Consider the following 23,879-nt stretch of genomic DNA (forward strand, 5'->3'; position numbering starts at 1 on the left):
AGAATTTAAAAAAAAAAAAAAAAAAAGACTTCCAAACTGGTTTGGAGAGCAAACAAGCACAGTTATAACCAGTGTGCTCAGCACTGCTAGACAATAAGGTGGAGGATGCGGGCACGTGAAAGAGGAAGACAAATAAAATCTTCACCTGAAATGAGAGCTTTTTCAGAGGGAGAAAAGTGTCCTTTTCATATCTGTGGGTCTCCAAATGTGTCCCGTAGACTTAGTTTTAATGTATTAGTGTCATTTTGAACCATGTGGCATATTCTGGATCTGTTTCATTATGGGAGTTGCTGAACTTCTTGGCTAAAACTGCTTCTAAAAATGAAGCCTTATCTATTAGAGGCTTGATCCTCAACTGGCATAAATCAGCATGAGTCCACTGAGTCTGCAGAGAAGCTCCACTGCTGCAGAACAGCTAAGGATGGAGATTGTGTGAGGTCCAGGTGCATCCCAACTGCTTTCCCTTTCATAGGATTAAATGAAGGTGGGTTCCTAAAGCTATAGGAAGAGAGTCCTGAATTTTTATATCTTCATATGGAGTCACGCTATGGGAAAAGTTGAGAATAACTGATGTATCCCAGTGAGTTTGTTCTCTTCTCCGAGATATGTAAACAGGAAGAATATGGCACAGAGAGGTCATATCGTGGACCAGTCATGAAGCTGAGGATTGCAGCCAGGAGTTTGTATCTCAGGCCCCTATGGTATGGTGTTTCATGCTGGACCCACTCTTTCTGGATCAACTTTTGGAGCTGAGATACATTGTGCCTTTGTAATAATCAACTAACGTTGGTCAAAACCACCCAGGAATGAGGTCCAAAGTCACACTGTACTCCCCAGCCCTTTCTCAGGCCCCTGTACATGAGTTGCTCCACCATAATAGTACCCTATGGATAGCACTGGGTTTGATCACAGCATGAGGTGGCTATGAAACCACAGGTAGGAAAACCCCCTGAAAAATAGTTCGTCTCTGCTCATATGTTCACGGGGGTTCGCGCTTATTATGAGCATGCAGCACTATACAAATAACCATTTCCTGGTTCAAGAACATAATGATTGCCAGCTACTTCAGTTCATACCTATCCTTGAGCCTTAGAAGATGCATCTACCTTGCCAAACAGTAAAAAAGTGGATGAATTATCTTCTCCATTCTTACATGCCACTCTTTATCACATCCAGTCAGGGACTTTTTTCTTGTGGGGAGACAAAGCGTCCTTTGCTTTTGATCCACATGGAAGAACATTACATACTATTAATGCTTCTTCTGATAGTTATTTCTCTGCATTTGCTTGCTCGCTGGGTGGACCGATGCCACGTGAGCTAGCACACGATTGATCTTGTCTCCAGTGTCACTGTGGACTCCAGATTGCTTTCTCATGCTGTATCAATGCTTGTGTCCTACTTTGATCCTGAAAGCTTGCAGAAAAGGACAATTTTCTTGTGATTTTCCAGTTGGTCTAATAAAAGGTATCATTTTGGAACCCAGAGTTCTAATTTTTTGTATGTCGCCTGCGTCCTACATAGACTCATATATTCACAGATGTGTAGGTCGGAAGGGACCTTAGCAGGTCATCGAGTCCAACCCCCTGCCCTGGGCAAGAAAGAGCACTGGGGTTAAATGAGCCCAGCCAGCCTCCTCTTGAAGACCACCAGGGTAGGGGAGAGCACCACCTCCCTTGGAAACCCATTCCAGGTTTTGGCAAACCCTACCATAAAGCAGTTCTTCCTGATGTCTAACCTAAATCTGCTCTCTGCCAGTTCATGGCCATTGTTCCTAGGTACTCTAAGGGGTGCCCTGGTAAACAGAGACTCTCCGATGCCTTGATGCCCCCTCCCCCACTTGGATGAATTTATAGGCAGCCACAAGATCTCCTCTCCTCCTTCTCATGCAGAGGCTGAAGAGATCCAGGGCCCTCAATCTCTCCTCATGGGGCTTGGCCTGCAAGCCCCTAACCGTACGAGTGGCCCTCCTCTGTGGTTGTTCACATCCCTCTTGAAGTGCAGCACCCAAAACTGGATGCAGTACTCCAACTGTGGCCTGACTAATGCCGCATAGAGGGTAAGTATCACCTCCCTATATCATCTCCACATATTTTGAGTCTCATGTCTCAAATGACAGAGTTTCCCCAGAACTAGAAGTGGGATTTAACCAAAACCTAGTATTTAAATAAGTTGAGTGATGATGAGGGAGTTCAGGCCAGCATCAGAATTGTATTACGTCAGTCAGCTTCTACCCAGACCCCAAAGCAATGTGTACGGTGACCTGCCATGGGATCTCCATGACACTGCCTGTTTAGGAAGGTAGATATTGGCCACTTTCTTGTTTGGCCACTTCAGCATCTGCAGCATGTATGAAGCTCCACTATGGAGTCACCTCTCTCAGAGAAGGACATCTTGAGGGCCAGCAGGTCCTTGAATTATTATGCAACCTACTCATTTCAGGCTCAGGGGAAAAGATCCCCATAGCCCGTGACCATTGTTGACTGAAGGTCATTACCTTGGAGGGTCTTAACCATGTTGATTGAACAGCTGATACTCCAAGAAGGTATCTGCCAGGGACCAAGACCAGAGTTCTCTACTCAACCATCACTTAGTCCTTAATGAAGCAAAGCACCTATTGACTTTGGGACGAATTTTGCCCACATCTATCAAACCTCCTAAAGTCACAGGACCCTTTCATATAATTTCTTCTGTCATGCAACCCCTACCTCTATCCTGTGAGCTGACATGGAGCCAGGCAACCTGGTCCAGCAATGGCAGCATGCCACCTCCCAGCCTAATCTGCAATTACCCCCAGGCTCTTTGAGGAACCCCTGATGATGAATCATGGATGCAGTTTGAAAACCGCTGGCCTAAAGACTGAGCGCCCTGTCTTAGTTGCACTGAACTCTCCCCCTGAGTGCTCCCATTGACTTGGATTATATCTGCTTATAAATTGATCTTTATGATTATCAGTACTGAGCCCTTTACCAAGTAAAAGGAATCAATGGGATTATTCGCAGAGGACAGAGCTACTCACAGGACCAAGTTGGCAGTGATTGTTTCTAAGTAAGGATTCTGGGATTTGGCTTAACGTGCCTACCTAGCACTAAACACACTTCATGATCCTTCACTTGTGTAAACCTCTTCTTCCGGTTCTTTGTTGTCATGGGTTGTTCATTGCTGGGTTAGTTTACTTAGTTTCCAACTTCTTCAGGCTAGGAACCTGTCATTTAATGAGTATGAAAAGGGTCTGCCACACCTACAGGCCTGTGCTAATGATGAGAAACAAGATGAACCAACCTACGACCAGATGCAACCCACTGTAAGATAGAGAGGGTATGCATGTGAACACCAGGAGCATCCATGCATAAAACCAAAGGATTTCTATTGTGTTTGTCTTGTGTGGGAGACTGTCCCAGGGCTTTTCTATCTTGTGGCTATGGGAAATGTTATTGCTAATTCACCTGTGGGTTGGATTAACTTCTAATAATAAACTAATAAGGTCCCAGTGCCCCTCTTTCTGGTCTCTGGAGCTGCTTTCCTAAGAAACTGGAAAGATTAAAAAAAAGAGAGAGTTGGAGAACAGAAGACCTATTTGACTGCCTTACACCTTGCAAGGCATGTGAGAGCTACTGCCATTCTGATTTGCACACACTTTGCCAGAGGTACAAATGATGGGCCAAGGAGCAAAACACCATACATTTAACCTGTCTGGCTTTCTCTGCCAAAAAATATAATGACTATGCTAGTAAACCAAGATTATTTGAGGCCTTCTCAGATCAGAATGAATGATCCACTTCCCTTCTCTCTCCCACAGAAGCAAGTGCAGTGAAGTAGGAAGCAGAACAGCACTCCTCACCCTACCTGATAACTAGGTCAGGGTGTGAAACTAAATGCTGACACTTTTTCCATAACACAAGTCCTATAAAAATGTCTTTCTTCTGTCCCCACCTCCTGCCTGAGTTGGAAAATGCCCAGAAAAAAGCCCAACTAAAAACCCTCCTCTCAGTGATTCTCCTGAGAACATCCCAACCGCTCAGCATCCCAACTGTGGCAAAGGAGAGCCTTAAGGAGACAAAAGATAATCATAATAAAAATAAGAATGATCTGCTGGGAACAGAATTGAAGTCTATTTAAAAGGAAAAAAGCCAACTAATGATAAAATATTCCATACGTTCCTATGGTGAGTTGCCCTCAGCACACGGAAAAAGCTCATAACTCGGCACCATCTGATAAGGCAGAATGAGAACTACTAGTTACCAAGCAACCAAAAAAAAGACAGAATCAGCAAAAAAAAATAAAAAATATAAAAGCAAAGGGAGGTGAATCTGAGTTTCAGAGCATTTAATATTTGCATGCACCAAGGAGCCGATTTGAACAAGGTTTTCTCTGCACGTGTGGAACTCATGCTGCAGCCAGGTCAGGTCTCATGCGCTCTCTAGCTGGGCAGGTTTCTCATGGCCTCTTTTATTTCCTCACTTAGTCTATGGAGACAAGTCCACGAGCCACAAAAGCACCAGGTCATGTTGTCACCGCCTTCTCCCACCCCTTTCCTGTTTCACCCACTTCTTGCTCCTTGTCACGAATTCAAGCCTTGATGCTGCAATCTGATGCATGCAACTGGACTCAGATTCCCCCTCAGATATCCCCAGATCAAGGGGTCCGTACACTAGGGACAAACCAAGGAGGGTCAGATTGCAGGGCTTTGGGTATAAAGGGCAAGGACTGTTTCCTTGCACAGAGACTCTGCTTCCTAATTGGAAGCTCTGCACACTACTGCAATAGGCACCAATAGCATACTACTAACATACTAGTAGTATAATATTTGCGATCTACTAACATAGTGACCTTTTCAGGTCTTAGGTAAACTTCCTGTTGGCCTGAACAATAACCTGCAGCCTATTAAGAAGGAGCAGCTGCATAAAAAGATGTAGTGGGCACAAAGTGGGAGTCCAATACCAGCACCAAGTGCTTTTGTTACGAGTCTGCCTCACAGCAGTTTCTCTGATTTCACTGAAGCTCCTTGTGGAAGGACCAGTCTACATCAAAAAAGGATGAAAGAATCAAAATAAGGCATTGCCGGGCTGGCCTGTTTTGGAGAACATTGTAGGGAGATGTATGTAGATCGCCATTTCCCATACATGCTTGGCATGAGCACTAATAAAACTGCTTATTTATACCAGTCTGTAAAATGTTACGATCCTGATTTGCACTAACGTAGTGCGTGGATGAGTGACCAACCAACGAGCGATGCAGTAGAGAAAAAGTTGCAACATGTTTAGCCAAAAACCTAACGCCTTCCTCTTCTGCTTTCACCTAGTCATCATGTGTATTGTGGTAGTGCCGAGGAGCTGTAATTGTGGACCAAGACCATGCAGTGTTAAGGACCGTACAAACACAGAACAGCATGAGCTTATGGGCTCTCCTTCAGTAGCAAAGGTTGGCACATGTGCTTTGAGCAAGGCTTCTGGGTCTTTTGTTGAAGCTGTACTACACCTAGCTGCCGTTTGACTTCAGGCAAGTGACTTGTCTCTACCTCCAGTTTTGTATCAGTCCAGAAAATTGTGTTTCAACATATTTTTCTCACCTGAAAAGGGGTTTCAACATATTTTCCTCATGGGGCTGTTGGGAGGCTAAATTAATAGATGCTTGCCAAGCATTTTGAAATGCTCACATGCATCTCGCTATCCAGATATTTATACCACAGCCACCACTGTGGTATCTGCGCACTTATGCCTCTATAATTAAAAAGTACCGTAGAACAGAAAAGTGCAAAGCTCTGTTCCTTTCTCAGCACATAACAATGTTTTGGAGGTGGGTGGCCTGAAAGTAAGAGTTACAACGGGCGTGACATGGCGGGGGCTTTTTAGCTTCTGGGGCATACATTAGAGGGGGATGACTCCTTGCATTTCATTGAAATGGAACTGGATAGAGCATCTAGATTTTTACCAAGCATTAATTACACCTTCTCCGGGCATCCAACTCTTCCCTCCAGCTCCTACTTGCTTTCCACACACAAACCTTCTGCAAGCCTACACAAGCTCCTATCATTTTTCATTATAATTTATGTGCAAAATCTGCTCTCTCACTTTCATGTTCAAAAAAAAAAATGTATGAAAACCAGCAGGCAAGCCAGTGAAACAGTGCTTTGCCTACAAATTGGGCTCAGGGTGCCTGGAATTAGACCTCACACATTACAGATCTTGATTAAGCAAAAGTAAATCTTCTGCTTCGGCCTGCAGTGGAATTTCAACTCGTACCAGGACAACCCAAGCCAGAACCTGGCCCTGTGTGTTCAACTCCCTGGTTGTATACACTGCTCCACTCAGATTGAAAAGGCAGAGAAAACAATCAGGAAACAGCAGCCTTGTTATTTGCTTTTGCTGTCAGTGGTGCAGCCTGGACATAATGATAGACTCGTATGCCGGAGGAAGGCAGAATTAGATGGATCCACGGTCCCTGAGAATATGGCCACGGGGAAAGATGCATTAGATCAACCAGTCCCTCACTACTAATGTAGGACTGATTAATACAGTACATTTCCTACTGCTTCACCCAGTTCAGTTAAACTACACCAAGTGGTTGAGTTTCCAAAACTTCCTACAAAGAAGGGTTCACAACCCAATATGTTTTATTGTTCGAAAGCTTTTTTATTTTTCCTGATAGAGAGTTTAAACCTAGCTTCAGTTTTGCCTGCTCTAGCTGAGGCTGCCCTCATCACCACAGTAGGTAAGTGCAGTATCATGGTAATCCATGGCTTCCTGCTTTCCAACTTGTACCTCCCAAATGAATCCCTGATCCTTGCTATTTACCTAGTCAAATGCCTGTAGACGGTTATTGCCTCACTCTCAGTCTTCATCTATCTCTTGGCCAAAAGCTATATATATTTAGCTTCTTTTTTTTTTTTAATCATTCTTAGTAAGCTATTCCCTCCAGCCCCTTCTTATAGTCCAGAAATTACTCTCCCTTCCCCAAGCCTAATCTTCATAGTTTACTACAACCCTCAATAGGGAGCGCCAGCTTTAGCAATTTGTGCTTTAAAGGCTGCTGGTCCTTGATTCACTTCCCTCTAGGCCAACCAAGACAGTAACCATCATGGGTGCTCTTCTCCAAATTCCCTCTAGCTGTGCACCAACCTTCAGGCAGCTGTGGGAGGCCTAGACAACTGGAGTCAACATTGCAAATTCCATGGAAGCAAGTCTCGGAAATCTAGGGCTTTCCCTCCTGATTCAAGCTCACGGTTGCCAAGCCCCAGGAGTCGGGACCGCACCCTCTGTTACTGGCATACCCAAAGCAAAAATTTTGGATGAACTGAGCCTTCAAAATTAGATCTGTGCAATTCCATCTATAAAACAGTTCACAGGTCTCTGCCAACTTGTAGGACTGTTTCCGACAACCTCAGCAACAACACGGGGAACATATGTGTTTTGAGGGAGTTGGCAAGAGGAGGGAGCAGTCATGTCCACATCCCCCTGGCATTCTGCATGCTGGGATCTCAAGGTGGGTCCAACCAGGAAAGGGTGTGGTTAAGGAGCTGTATATTCAGGGGCATTTTCATGAGCTCCCACTGTCCCCTGCATGCTCATGCTGGTGCTTTAGCCATGCTGGAGGCCTAACTGAGCCAGGAAGCGACTGAGGAAATGGGTGAACCAGCCACACACCCAGGAAACTCACTCTTAACACCCAGGTGTACAAGGCTGCATAGTGTACATAGCCAGACAGTGAGGGCTGGAAAGACCCAGCAGTAACTATGGAATTTGAAGAGGAAAGCAGCAAGATGGAGAGTTTGATCAAATAATGCAGAGGGAGACAGAGTACAGTAGAGGGTGATCTGAACAGAATATATTCAGTTATGGAGCAGAGGACACCCCAGTCATACAGGAGTGATATATGTGGAGGTAAATAAGAGGCTGAAGAGGGCAAAATCAACCCTGGATTAGTATTAAGAAATTATCTAAACTACTTCAAACGGTTTCTAAGCTGACCAGGACCTTCTGTGATCTTAGTGAAGTACAGAGGTAAGGGCTCACACCAGAAGTCATCGAAGATGTCTCTGGTGACCAGGTAGGAGGTCAGGGAGAAGCAGCACAAAAGGTCCCTCTCAGGGTGTCCAACACATGGGAATATTTTGCTGCCACTACATCATTTCAAAGAACCATATGGGACACCACTAGTATAATACACTGGCAATGAGTCCGTCTGCTGTCACATACTTAAGAATTCAGGGATCAGCCTAGCAAATAGGACTTTTATAACCCTGAGAAGCACAATGTTGTTGCCACAAATGGAATTGTGCATTATGCGCTATGAACACGATGTGTTTGTAAGAGCCATGAAATGCTTGTGCGTTGATTTGCATAAATTAATAGTAATTTACATGTGTTTACGAGTGGATATGGGGATAAGGCCAAAGAGTACAATACATAAGACTCATTTGTATTTTTGCCCTCCTGCAAAGTCTTTGGACACCAGCACAGCCCACACCTGTGATGGGGGCTGAAATATTCATTAGTCCTCGTTGCGAATCTCAAACGGTGTTTAGACAACAGGCAGCCAAGCAACTACCAATAGTTAAGCAGAATGTATAACAGAATAATACTTTATTTTATTTATGTATTTATTCATTCATTCTTTAGATTTATATCCTGCCCTATCCAAAAGGCTCAATAGCTATATATTTTTACCGTGTAGTAATGCAAATACCTGAAGGACGATTATAAAGAAGATGGAGATAGACTATTCTCTGTGACCTTAGGGGACAGGACTAGGAGCAGTGACTCCAAGATGCAGCAGAGGAAATTTAAGTTGTGAAAAAAAAGAACACTCTGGTTATGAGAGTGGTCAAGCACTGGAACAGGCCGCTTAGAGAAGTTGTGGGATCTTCATCTCTGGACATTTTCAAAAGCAAGTTGAACACTTGGCTGGAATGGGTTAGTTAGGGATGATCCTGTCTGGAGCAAGGGTCTGGATTAGAATCATAGAATCACAGAAAATGAGGGCTGGAAGGGACCTCAGGAGGTCACATCTAGTCCAACCCCCTGCTCCAAGCAGGACCAGCCCCAACTAGATCCTCCCAGCCAAAGCTTTGCCAAGCTGGGCCTTAAAAACCTCCAAGGATGGAGGTTCCACCACCTCCCTGGGTAACCCATCCCAGTGCTTCACCACCCTCCTAGTGAGAGAGTTTTTCTTAATATCCAACCTAAACTTCCCTTGCTGCAACTTGAGACCGTTGCTCCTCATTCTCTCATCTGCCACCACTGAGAACAAAGAACAGATTAAATAACCTCCTTTCCAGCCCTACTTTCCTATGATCCTATGTGAATTTTTGGCAGAGCAGATATGTTCTATCCTGTAGGAAAGTCTTTCTTTACTTGCTTCCTGACTGCTGGTCCCCCCACCCCCTGTGGGGACATTACTTGGGCTGGATGTTGGTGATTGGGTTTGGTACTTCAGAAGTTACCAGGATCAGCCATGTGTTACAAAACACCAGACAATGCATCTGCTCTATACAGGACCCACTGTCATACCCTTCATTAAAGATTTGGGCACCCTTCAGTGGCTACGTAGCTAATATCTGTCATATATGGTGACATCACGCAGCCAGACCAGAAGCAAGTGAGCCATGAGGGAGCAGCAGCGGTGGTGTACTTTCTACTGACGTAGCATGGTGTACCATGGACTCTTTTCAAGCTGTTGGTCCAGAAACACCCCATGCCTGTCCTATTAGCATGCTTTCATCAAGAGTGACTAGTATGTTATGGTTACCAGCATCATGCCACCTACCTCTGTTGTAAAAACATGGTTGAATGCATGAGAGAAAACGAGTCCTCTATTGAGACCCATCACCCGCCTTCCAATGTGGCTGTCTCCTGGCTGCGTGCTATCAAAGGTGCAGTAACATGAGCTTCTCCTGGTAAAAAGCTCAAGGGGAAATGTTTAACAGAAAAGCCTTCACAGTTTTAAAGCAAGGCAAATATTATTCAACTCCCATAAAGCAGCTTCCTTTCCTTCAGAGCAAGCACCTCAAGCCTTTCATCTCAGCGTGCTCTTGGCCTATCTTATTGCAGAGATTTTTTCTGACATCAAGCACTGATTATTTTTGTTCTTGCTCTGCAATTGCTCTACATTGTTAGTTAAATAAATCACGTTCGTGGAAAAAAAACAGCCAATGCATAGCAAAAGCACAATTTAGCCAGCGTCTGATCCAGGGGATGCCAGTTACTTATTCTACCCAGTAAACCCACTCAGCTGGATTTCCTATGTGTGTGTGCTCACCCACGTGTGCACATGTGTGGTCAAGTCTCTCTCTGATAGTGTGAGTAGTAATCATTCGTGACTGTCTCTTGCACAGCTGACAGAGAGGGAAAGACCTCCCCTTCAGACACCCTATAAACCTGCCTCCAAGTGTTACACAATTGCCAATCGCTCAAATCACGAGCGAGACCTTATGAGGGAGGGTAAGGCAAGATACCACATTTATTGATTAAGTGCTTAATACACACACACACACATATACACACCCCACATTCATAGCCCAATTTCTGTTCTGCATTGGTATACATTACCAGTCTTATCAGTACTGGTAATGTATACCAATCAGTACTGGTAATGTATACTCAGATCAACTTAGTGGCCAGCCAAGTTGATCACGAGTAGGAGCCGGGCTTCTGCCCATCCATCTTGTCAGATGAACCTATGCTCCAGGATGACATGCAAAACAAGTCCCAAAATCGGTATGTCTCACCCCATCTTTTATAGCCTTGTCAATTCACCCAGTCTTCTGGGCTTTTGCTGTGCTATCACTGTGTTCTTCCTTGAAGGTCAATTGCCATTGTTCTCTCGCTGTTCTGGGGCAGATTCTTCTGTTTTGGTCTTTTATCTGTCTGCATTCTTCAGCCAGTCACCAGCTGATGTTTTCCTTTTCCACAGACATGCTCTCACCCTTTCTTTCACACATACAGCATATAAAGGTTGAACACTTATGTCAAGCTACAGAGCAATACAAAATGGAGTTTCTTAAGGCAATGCAAAACTCAAGAAAATACACAAGGTTAAAAGCAATAGGAAAAAAGTCTATGTGTATAACACAAGGACAAGTGAAGTTCTGAAACTGGATGGCACCCAGAGGATGGGCTACAGGGGAATTACTCGAGCCAGAGACAGTTATGTTCTCCAGTCCCACCCCTTTTTATTTTAAACCTGACCCCAGAAGTTACCTGGGGTATCAGAAACACAAAAGGAAGACATGATGAGGGTGATCTCCTTGTGTCCCAAGCAAAAAACTGGAGGAAACAGAAACTATGAAGGTTCCTGATGCAGAGCGCACCCTCCCTGGTGCTTCCCAGAGCCCTGGGGTCTCTGGAGTTCCCCCTTGATACACAGTCCTTTCTGGAGAGTGCAAGAAGGCAGGACGGCTCCACATAATCCCCTCAACCAAGATGGTGCCTTCGTGGCTGAGCTGAGCCCTTCCCTTTTCATTCAGTGCTTGACTGAGTTTGAAGTCCATAGGCACGGTCTTGATGAAGTGCACTTCTGGATCAGCCCCATACCATTTGCTGGTTTCTCCAGCACCAGTCCAGGACAAACCACAGTGTTCAGCTGCACGCTTTAGGCCTGCTTTCTGTTTCTCCTGTTTCTATTCACTTAGCAAATTAGCACAGTCTAGTCTTATGCAAATTAGAGATTCAATTTCCTTGTGTACATTGAAACTCTTCCTCTGTCTTCACCAGCTAACCTGCAGTAATATTCTTTTCCTACGGGGCTGGGTTTTCATTGTTTGCTGCAGGCTTTTGAAGTTAATACATGCATGTGGAGACTGTGTGCGCAAACCGTGCTGCTGCCTTCTTATGTGCAGGCTGCTTTTAGGTGACCTGTATTTCAGATGAGGAAAAACAAGGTAGGAAACAAAGAACAAAAGAAATCTATAGGACCAAAGACCACACGTTGCGACTCCCTCCATAGCAGTCTTCAGCTGAACTGGAACACAAAATGGCAGCTGCTTCAGAGATGCCTCTAAAGAGAGGCAAGGTGAGCCCTCTAGATTTAGGCAGAAAACAAAGCAATATTTCCTTTCACTGACTCCCATATATACTAGAAAGAGCAGTGTTTTCATGGGGCAATCTACAATGCCAATTAAAGCAACTCATTTAGCAACCAGAGAGCTGGAAAGGACAGAGGTCTGCAGTGGGAGAGGGGAAATAACCTTATGAGAAGCTATCGTTCGGTGTTCAAGGCAGCCCTAAAATGAAAGGCGAGTGGGCGGAGAAGTGTAGTGTGGACGGCTACTGAGAGCTCCTGAAACTCCGTAGTAAGGGACAGAATTAGGAGCTGTATTTTGTTCCACTCTTCACTGCATCCGTGTTCAGGCAGCCCTGACTAAGCTCCTAGGCAGCTGCTACATTCAAACTGAAACCTGGGGTGGAGGCTCTGAGGCCATTTCTCATTTGTTTGTTCTTCCAGAGATCTGGCAGTAGTAGCAGTAACCGTCATTAATACCCAGCTTCTGTACGGCCCTTATTGTTGGCCAGTCTTCACATGCTCTACAAGATGGGAGCCAAGATAGAAGCCTACTTCAGAGGCAAACAACCTCAAAGTATGAAAAAATAAAAAATAAGGGATTTGCCTATGGTTATTAAGCAGGCCAGGGTCAGAGCCAGAAATGACAACCAGGACTCTTCACCCATCGGCCAGTGCTTTGACCATGAGACACCACTGCTTTCTAGTTCGGCGTATGGAGAAGGTGACACAAGGGGCCACCTTACAGCTCACTCACAGATGTTCACTTCATTTCAACCATGCTAAGTTACAGCATCACTTTTATGCAGGTACCTTTTTGTCTAGGGATTTTTAATGATCACTTTACAAGGGGTAGCTGTACATGGTATCGGTGACTACTTTGAGGAGAACTCAGTAGGTAAACAGGCCTAGAAAAGAAGAGATTTCCAGCCAGGTCCATTCGGTGCAACATGTGCCCCCATCCTATGGTCAAGTGGTTTTCTGCCTCTCTTTAAACAGCATAATATGTTCAACTTGTCAAACAAATGTGGTGACAGGAATTCATGAGGTCTAAGGGTTAGGCCCTGCAAGGTGCTAAGCACCCTGAGATCCACCTAAAGCTGCTGGGAGTTGCCAGGGAGCTCTAAAATTGTTGCCGAAAGGTCTGGCTGGTAATGAAGTGAGTGCCCGCAGTGGAAGGCAAATGGATTGTGACCTACCATAGTCGTATCACAACACGACTCAAGATGTATTGAAATTATAAATAAGTGGTAAGATTCTTTCTGTCAACACATTTCAATTTAAGGCTTCTAGTTTGGCAAACAGTTTCACAAGAAAGCTCCTTACAATACCCAAGACAGTGTGAACACAGCTAGCGCGTGGTCACTCTTCTGGATCAAAGAACACCCTTTCCAATTTAACCTGAGAACTACTTCTTGTAATTTGTTTAAACTTTGAGGCTCTCAGGAGACTGTCTACCCTAGATTTTCAGTGAAAGCAACTATATCTTGCTGCAGGGCTGCATTCAATCCCAGTATAAGTGCCTTTTTGTAAATCCAGCACTCCCCTCCAACATCCTTTTTAACAAAGGCAGCTTTATGCAAAACTGGGAGCTTGGGAAGAGAAACAATGCAAATAAATGGCTGTAATGCTTCTATTAAATAATATTGCTTTATTCTCTCTCTAGCTCTGGGCCTGATTCTGTCCTCATGAAAGTCAAGGCTAAAACTCTCTTTAATTTCATAATGTCCATGTTAGAAATGGGCTCAGACTGCAAAATTCAGCTGTAGAAAGTGGACCAGATTCCAGTGGGTGGGGAGTTGGGAGCAAAAAATTTTATTTTGGCTTCTCCTAATAACAAAGATCATGTGTAAAATGTGGATCCAGAACTAGATACGGGTTTCAAGCCCCACTTCCCATTCTGTACGGCCCATATTGTTGGCCAGTCTTCACATGCTCTACAAGATGGGAGCCAAGATAGAAGCCTACTTCAGAGGCAAACAACCTCATGGTTGTGGATCATGGTTCAAACCCTGTCTGTATTTCAAATGATTCTCCAAACCTCACCTCAAGTATCAAGCATTGTGGGCTCTGCAGAACCAGGCTGTCCTTACAATACCTCACATTCTGCTTCCTGTCCTGACTGGATACAGAAAATTCATATGTGGGAGGAGTGAAAATGAAAATATTAGTATACTTTTGTAAACCTCCAAGTAGTTTTTCAGAAGGGAAGTGAAGCTGTAGTTTGGTTCTTCTAGCATGTGCACAATTATTCCCCTTTGTATAGGCTGATCTTTAGTGTTTATGGATGATGGCATCAGAAGAGCATCATTGCTGAGAGCCAGGAGTAGGAAACAGCCTAAATTTTATGCCACTCTGCCACTGATTCTCTAATTTTGTCCAAGTTGCTTGCACTCGGTCTAAGAAATTTATCCATCTGCGGAAAATACCAACCTACGTCAGAGGGACATTATGATTCCCAACAATATGAATGAATCAATATGCTCCGAGACTTGCTGTAGATTACAATGCACAACTTTATCTGTGATAGGGGATTTTTTTTATGAAACTACCAAAAGTAATTTCAAAGAAACCACGACACAAACTAGCCAAATCAGGGATTTTGTTTTCCGTTTGATGGCTAACCCAAATAACTGAAATAGAAATTTCTATCTGGGTTCAGCTAAATCATGGTGAAATGAAAAAGAAAAGTAAAGAATTTCTTTTCCAGTCAGCCTGAAACATGTTATTCAACCCAAAAGAAAATGCTTTGTTTCACACTGAAGTTTGTATTTACGCCCTCCCCTTTGCTTAGCCTTTTCTCTTATAATTCAGGTCAACTTTAAACAAAAAAAATGTTTTAAAACTCAAAATCAAAAAGAGATATTTTGGATTGTCAAACCAAAATGTTTGGCATTTCTGAAACAAAACTTTTCATTTTGAAAAGATCTAAATGAAATGGGTTGCCATTTTTTTTAAATGTTCCATTGTATTTTGGAGCCAAAACTATTTACTAAATTCAACGTTAATTAGTCATTAATACTGATGTCCTAAATCTGCATATTTCAGAGTATCTACTGTCCAAAAAAAACAAAAAAAATCACCTAGTGCTGCACAATAGCCAGAGACTAAAAAAGAAAATGTTGGTTGTTTGCTACCAAAGGCTGGCTTTAATCCAGTGATTTACAGGTAAAACTGCACGACATCTAACCAGTTTTTTAAGCCACCGAGTCTTCATTCAGATGCTTTTCCCACGTGGACAGCACTGGAACTAGTGTTCTGACAAGACACAAAATGAGGTGTGCGACGTATTTTAAACTTCTCTCAAAATCTCCGGGTCAGACTTTTCCTGTCGTTGCCAGTGAATGCATGCCAGGCACGGCAGGGGCAGCTGCAGAGTTGCAGGTTTTGATGGTGGTACCTTGCTTTCTAAGTCTTCTCTTGTAGGATGAAGGGTGCACACCGGAGATCCACCCTTAGTTCCTTTTGCAGGAAGCTTGCCAAGCAAAGCACTATGGGAATTCACTGCAGCATTTCAAACCGCTGTGGTTTAATCACTCGGTGAGCGGAGCCCTGGAACGGGGTTCAGGCAACCTCCGTCTGATGCCACCTGTTTGGTGAGCGGCTTTGTGCCAGTTGCTGAGCTGCTGTGAGTGACTTTCCCCACCTACGAGATGAAGTCAAGAATACTCATCTCCTTTTGTAGAGTGCTGTGAACCCCATAGGGTTACAGACCGCTATTATCTTATGGGGAGCTATTTTATATGGGGCGGCATAATAGGCACAGAGATTAAGAACTTCTCCCACGTGTGTATTCGTACAGCCACCCTGACCACTTTCTCAGTCTATCTAGCCACCCATCTGCCTGTATAGTTTATCAACATGTCTATCTATTTATTTATGTTGCCATGGCATCTCAGCTCCTGCCTAAACTTAGCTTCCCTTATATGCAACAGGAAGAGATTGTACTGGGCTGACTTCAGCCAGCTACATCAGCATAGCACCCATCCTTCTGAGCTATAGTATTGCTCAGACACAGCACTGGAAGAATGGGGCAGAAAGGGACATTACGTCCACTTCCGAACAACCAGCATTTGACTAGGTAGTGCCAGTGATTTTTTTTTATTATTATTATTTTCCAATCCTGATATTTCATTTTTTTAACCACCATTTATTTTCCAGACACCTGCTTGGCTGGTCCCCCAGGTGTTGTAGACAGGAAGGTAGCTTCTAATGGTGGTTTTCCTGGCAGTACCGAAAATGCATGAATGCTTGAGATCAGTTTGCTGAAAATGCCAGCTTTCTACCTACAAAGTGTGTGCACGCAAGTGAGTGTGCTGTAGGAGGCCCGGTGAATCACTCTTGGGGCCACTTACCTGAGGCTCTCAAATTCTGCCTGCAGGAGAGGAGAAACACAGCTCAAACACTATTATCACCCTTGTCTTTCATCAGCATTAGTAGAGTCATCCAATATCGGCTTCACTGCTGAAAGCCTCCCGTCCACATTTGAAAGGGAGGTCATGCAAAGGTAATCGAGTGTCTTGGCCAAACCAGCCACAGCTGCAAGAAGGAGGAAGCTATGCCACATAGTCAACCCTGTGCAGATGTTAGGTGCAGCGCTCCAGGCCTCTTCCAGGGGTGAAATGATTGATTTACAAGGGGAAGCAAAGAAAGAGTCATTTCCATGGTCTTCATAAGGAAATTAAAGGACAAAATTAAAGGCAAGTGTTATTACTGTTTGTATAACAACAACACCTAGGGGCCTATAATTACACCTATCATAATAAAACGAACACCTATAGGCTCCTGAAACAACCAAGCCCCCATTGTGGGAGGCCCAGCACAAACACACTGAGACAGGGCCTACACAAAAGGCATTGACAAGGGAGACAAAGGGAAGTAAAGATGACAGAGGTGAAATGAACTGCTGGCGTGACCTGGGGTAGAACCCAAGTCTCTTGACATTTGTAGCCACAGACCCATGCTGCCCCTAGTCTAAGTACTCATCATAGTTTTGCATCGGCTGTTATTATTAATAACTTATTGTATTCAAATAATACCTTAAATTCAAGTACCTCAAATCACTGGACAAATATTAATGATAGCAGCCTAACAGCAATTTGGTGGAATGATTATTAGAAGTGGACTAGATGCAAATGTTGTACTGAAATAAGGTTTTTACATGAACATGTTCCCTCATGCCAAAATTACATAGGAACTGTATTACAGGAGATCAAGATATTAGGGCTAGGGACAGACATTACACATAAACCAGTTTAAGTGATCAGAAACTGGTTTAACCTGCAACAGAACAGATGTTCAATGCACATAAAATAGTTTGAAAATGACTGAAACCGGTTTGAGATAAACCTGGTTGAATGTAGCATCAGACTTAACTCATTTGGGTCAAACCAGTTTATGCAATGTCTGTCCCAGACACCTTGCTGGTTTAAGTTAAACCAGACTACCCCAGCATCCCGGGATGCTCTCTGGGCTTAGCAGGGCCTTCTGCTCCACGGCAGGGCTGGCCTCTCCCCTCTGCTCCCTGGCTGGAGCTCCAGCAGAGACTGCAGGTGTCTGCCTGGTTTTCCCCTGCTCCCCACCTCCCCTCACCACTCCCACTAAGCAGGGGTCCCCCATCCCCTCTGCCTTGCACAGACCTCTCAGCATTAGCTAGCAGGCCACATGCTGGCTATGGTCCGTGCTGTGGGAGATGAGACAAGGGACAAACACAGAAACAACATGTCTCCCCATGATGTCACCCAGCCCCAGCTGTATATAGGTGTGGCTTACGAACCACGTGGGCGGTTCCCCATCCTGGGCTTCCTCGCTCCTCCTGGCCCCTGGAACAGGTAGGCCCATATTTTCCTTCTTCTCCCTGGTTGGGGTTTTGCCTCTGGGCGAGGCTCCCCCTCTTCCCAAGCCTGAACCCCTGGCACAGGCTGATAAACACTGAGCTAGCGGTGATAAACACCGTGTTATCAATTCCCTGCTGGACTGGTGGGGGGAGAAGCCCCTCCTTAATCAGGGGGTCCTGCCAGGGTCTGGCCATTCCCCCCCTCAGCTCAGCACTATGGAAGGGAAGGGAGGGCTGCTGTAGCACCCCCAGCTTCTAGCCTGAACCACTGCAGGCATGTGCCTGCATTTTTTCGGTTCAGAGGGGATGTCTGTATGGTTACAAACTGGTTTAGCCTAGCCAGGTTAGACTAAACTGCAAAGTTTGAATCAATTCAGGCTCAGGCTTTTTGAATGTCTATCCCTAGCCTAGTGGTGGCTTGGATCTCTCCTGCTTCTTCCTGTAGCATGCTGTCATTTTGAGGCCTTAGGGTACTGGTTCCAGAAGCCCTTGGTTTGTTCTAGAGTGTTTATATGTGTGTGTCTCAAGGGAGGGGGTGTTGTAGCTGTGATGGGTGGGAGGGCCATGAATCTTTTCGGACTTCACATCTATCATGAAATGGTCCCTTCTAGTCCTGTATCCTTATGTTGCTTAGAACTGGTTGGAAACTTGGGTTGATCTTGTCCAGCAACCTGAGCTAACAATATCTAATGTCTCAACATAAGTCAATGTCTCCTCTCTGCAATCAGTTCCCAAAAAGCAGCACCAACAAAAACAAAAAATGAACAGAAAGTCTATGAAAATGTGCCACAGTTTTAGACTTTCAGGTCAAAGGATCCCCGTTCTGATCACCTGGTCCGACCTTCTTCACTGGAACTAGACCAGTCTTCTTGGAAGGACATTTAAGGCCAGACTCTACGTATTAGACATCTAGGTGCACTGAAGCACCTAAGTGCCATGCTATTACACCTTTTTAGGTCCTGAAAAATCCATTAACACTTCTGTATTTGTAACGCACATCCATCTAACCCAGAAGACAGAGTCACAAAAGAAACAGCAAAGAGCAGAAAGAGTTCCCCTCCCCAACACCACCTTTTGTATGAACTCTGTTTCAGGGATTCAAGAAGGGTGGAACAGAATCATACTTTGGCACCCAAGTTTATTTATGCACCAATTGTAATAGGTGGAATAGAATTTGGCCCTTAAACTTGCTCATGCACGTATTATGGAGGAAAGTGGGGGCTGCTTCCTCAGACCAACAAGTAACCCATTCCCTGAAGCCTGGGATTTTTAGCATTGTTTCTATGTGTATAGCTGCAAAGGTTGCCTCAGATCCTAAAGCTCTTCCAATTAAGCTATACAGAGTATTTATCTAGTTAAGAGGATGCATGTGCATGTCATATAGTACGGTGAGACATAAGGAAGTAGAACAGACCAGGACCCCCACTGATGGGATCTTCTCATAGCCCTAACAAGCTGACAGCCAGCTTAACTTTCTGCTAATGTTACTTTGGCAAGATAGCCTAGTAGTTCTGCATGCCAGAAATCCAGTGGGAAGTGGCTCAATTATTACCTGACAGCTTAATTGATAACTGTGTAGCTGGAGCCCTTTAGATTTATGTGACCAGCCAAGAAGACCAACTCTTTGCTCTGCGTGTGTGTGCTGTTTTACATGGCATTATTATTGTTGTTCATCACTCAGACTAATCAGCTCCTTCCTGGGTGGCGGTCAACATGTCATGTTTCCATTCACAAGATAAAATAAAGCTTTCTTTAGATTGGCCACGTCTATATGGTTTGTCCCTTTACAGATAGATATATATGAATTTAATCTCAAAACTTCCCAGCCCCATTTAACAGGCACCGGGAGGTAATGGTGGGACTTCCACTATTTCTTCTGAAGGAGAGCTTTATTTCAAGGAGAACTGAGTTAGACCAAAGTTGAGTGTTTCAGAAGAGTTTTCATAAAGCTAAGGGCATAATGCTTTTTTTCAGTTCAGCGGTTGAGCAAAAAACTTGGTGAAAAAATGCTTCAAACTGAAAGGAGAAAAAAAAAACCCCAAACTAAAAAGAATCTCTACAACTAAAAAATTGGTTTAAATAAAACCATTTTTAATTCAATGGAAACCTCCCTAAAATGTATGTTTCAGGTCACCCCCAAATATTTTTTGACCCACAAGGGGATGATTTATTTCATTTTCAGGTCATATTATCATTTGTAAGAGCCTTCTTCTTTCTTTTAGTTTCAATTTTGGACAATTCTTAAATGAAAAAATGGTATTTTGAAACCAATGTTTGTAAAAAAAGTTTTAAAAAATGTCAAAGCAAAATGTTTCAGACAAAGTGAAGCATCTTTGTTGTGGGATTATAAAAATGAAATGCGTTCATATCTTCAGTGTTTTTTCCTTCAAACAAAACTGTTCACCAAATCCAGCCAAGCTTCACAAGTAGTTTTGCTCCATCTGATATACCATGTGAGTCCATCTAATGTACCATTGTTCAGTGAGTTTACTTTTAAACAGAAAAAGGATTTGGCTCAGTGCTAATCCTAAGCAAAAAGAAGCCTCTTTCCAAACCAGGAGTGGCATCTTTTGGCACCTATACACTTGAGTGCTGAGGATGCTCCAACACACGGGAATCCTAGCACATCAGAGCAGACCCGATTAATCAAAAATTGCCACTATCCAGCAGCCTCCTGCAGCTACTGTATTAGCGTCCCTGCACTTAAAAATGGTGGCAAGGTAGAGGCACTCCAATTAGAGCCGATCTTGGAGCCTCTCTAATTAAAGTGACCCACCCCGCCCCTGGAACACATGTAAAACACCCCTTATCATCTGACCGTAAATCCTGGGCCTTAATCTCAACACCATCACCATCCCCGGTTTGCTGTTTCATATTATTCATATCCATCTTTGCGATATCACCAAGTGAAATGACTCATTATTTCTCCTATTATTGCATGAATGTGTGAAAACCCATGCATTCAGAGTTTACAGGTGCAGTCCAGAGTTTATTGGTGCAATTAAATTTGAAGCAATAAACCCTGGAGCAGTTTGAGCCAGACTAAACTACTCCCAGACACAACATCTACACATGTATTTGGGACAGCAGCAACTTGAGCTGAGATGGCACAGTTTATGCCAGGGCCACCCCTGCCATGTTCTGGCCTGGCTCCAGGTGGTGGCCTTGGGCAGCAGAGGGGCTGGCTGGGGCACAAGGGTGCTGAAAGTGCCAAGCCCTGTAGCTAGGCACCAAGCAGGAGTCTGGCCCCTGCTGGCTGGGCTGACCAGGCACAATTTATGCCCATGGTCAACATCTACACATGCATTTAATTGCAGTTAATTACCCTGCCAGAAGATAATACTGTCCCCAACAGTACTATCTTGTGACCGTGTTAATTAGTTTACTGTGGCCTAATACCATTGCACATGTAGACAATGATGCTTTACTCCACAGCTAATCTGTCTATTCCACAGTAAAGCTCATGTGTAGAAGCAGCCTAGGAAAGCTAATGGTCCTTTATCCTCAGAAACCTTTGTCTCAAACAGAAGATTAGTTGGCTTTAAGGGGCAGACTTTTTTTGTATACCTTTGTATACAGTTATACTATTGGCTTGGTGTCTATGAGGTATGTTAGACTTCCTCTGAAGTAGCTATATTCCACAGGCACCAAAGTAATGGACTATTGTAACAGAGGGCCTGCTCAGGGCCGATCTCAGTATGGCTCTCCCACCTGTTCTTGGGCTAACTGCCTGCTCTCTCACCCACCATGCCTTGATCTTAATTGATGAATTAGTTGTTAATTAAGCAGGAGGCTGCTCATTTCCTGCCCTGCTGCTAAGGGGCACAATCTGCGACTCCATTCCTGCCCTGCACTGCAGCCCAAGCCTTGCAGACGTCATCATGATATTCTCATACGCGCCAGTCCCACACAAAGGGCCCCAAAATCCTCCTATTGAACCCCAACCTAGAGTCCTCTCCTCAGACAACCTCATCCACCTTCATACAGGTGGAGTAGCTCCCTGAAGCCATTTTTCCCTCTTGGGTGTGGTCCCCCCAGGACCTTTGGCTACCAGCCCTGGCTCACCTCCAGGCCAGGCAGAACCCCTGGCCCTCAGCTCTCGGGCATCCCTCACGGTGGGTCCCTGGCCCTTTTGACCCTCCTGGTCCTGGCCCCAGCATGGGCCAGTCAAGGGTACTCTCTTGTTCAGGTCAGAGTCTCAAGCCTCTCACTCTCTCCAGGGGTCCCCCTCTGGGCCCTCCTTCCCACACGTGGGGAACCAGGGTACCTCATACCATGACTGAGGCCTCAGGGTCTCACAGGGGACTCTCACTCCCCCCAGGCAGCAGATTGTGGTGCTAGTGCCCCGATGGAATGCAAACCCACCCAAAGATGCGGGCTAGGGGTTAAGTCACCCCAACCCACCTTTCACAAGGGTGATCACTGGCCTGGCATTTCCTGGGGGCTCCCGCACCACTGGGAGCCCCACCAGGCCACCCACTCCCAGCCGGGTATAGCCATCCACAAATAAGTGCTCTAAGACAAATCAAACTGAACAAAAATGGTGACACCAGGAAGTAGCAGCTAGTCTGGAAATTTGCCCCTAAGCACCCCCAGTCAGAGATACAGGTGGGAATAGAAACCAGGAGTCTTGACTTCCAGTGACCTCCTATACTTACAAAATAATTCTCCCTCAGGGTGAATGATGGAGCATTATTAGGCATATTGTGTAGAAGTGATTTTGTTTGCTTGCTTATTGGCACTTTTAAAAGCTTCATTCTCACCATAAGAGAGTGCTTAGATGCTCAGATGCTACATTAGATAAATGCTGTATTAAAATGATTTGCCAATATGACTGCTGCTCTTTCCAAAGACCAGGGATGCTGAAGAGACCACGTGAAGTCTATGGGTCAAATACAACTCCCACTGCAGCCAGTGAGAGTTACGATTGGGCATGCATACTTGCCATGCACACATTTTCACGCTCTCGCTGGTGCGCCCAGGGGACTGCCAAGCCCATTTGGTGTTATGACTGAAAGATGGGGTTAGGCCCCTTTGAAAATTTGCCCCTTGCTTACCTCCAAGCTACTCCTAAACCTGGGAGACAATAATGGGGATATCACTCCATCCCATGTATAAAAAAACCTGACCTTGACTCAAAGGAGTCCTTCGCCTTTGAAATCAATGTAATAATAATAACATCAGTTTTAGGAGTAGAATCATAGGCAAGTCGGGCTGCAAGGGACCTCACAAGGTCGTCTAGTCCAGCCCTCTTCTCAAGGCAGTATCATCCCAATCAAAACCATCCCTGTCAAGGGTCTGTCTAACCTGCTTTTGAAAACTTCCAAGGGTGGCGATTCCACAAGTTTTCTCGGTAACCTGTGCCAGTGCTTGACCACACTCATTCAGAAAGTTCCTCCTAACCTTCAACCTAAATTTCCTCTGCTGAAGCCGGAGGCCATTGATCCTAGTCCTGATCCCTACAGAGAAAAAAGCCCTTCTCCATCCTCTCTATAATCACCTTTCAAGTCTTCGAAGAGTGTTATTAAATCCCACCTTAGTCTCATCTTACATTGCATTAGAGAAACCCAGCCTGTGCAATTTCAAAGGAAGGCTGGAGGGATGCATTGGGACCGGGCTTGTCTCACACAGAGGTGATTCTTATGTCATTCAGGCTGATAACTGGGGGAAGGGCAGGGGCAGACGAATGAATCACCCCACAGGCCCCACCAGTTCAGAAGCTCCCAAAAGCTCAGTAGAGCAAGCAGCCTCGGCACTACCCTGCTGGCTGCCCTCATTGCCATGAAGAGAGGGGTGGCAGGCCAGCCTGAGCAACCTCTTGTCCCCAGCAGTGCCTTCAGGAAGGGACTTTGAGGCTGAGGACAAGCCACAGCTGCAAGACATGCCAGCGCCAGAAGGGAAGGGGAAGAAGGAGCAGCTGCCCAAAGCTGCCTGTGCTGAGGTTGCAGTGGGCACGGAGCAGCTCCCACCACTGCCAATGCTATGGGTGATGGAGGGGGTGGAGGGTGGGGGGTAAGCAGGCAGTGGTGGTCATGGCAATCATCATTAG

The sequence above is a fragment of the Gavialis gangeticus genome, unplaced genomic scaffold (assembly GCF_001723915.1).
Source record: "Gavialis gangeticus isolate Ggan-Ray unplaced genomic scaffold, GavGan_comp1, whole genome shotgun sequence".
Classification (NCBI taxonomy): Eukaryota; Metazoa; Chordata; order Crocodylia; family Gavialidae; genus Gavialis; species Gavialis gangeticus.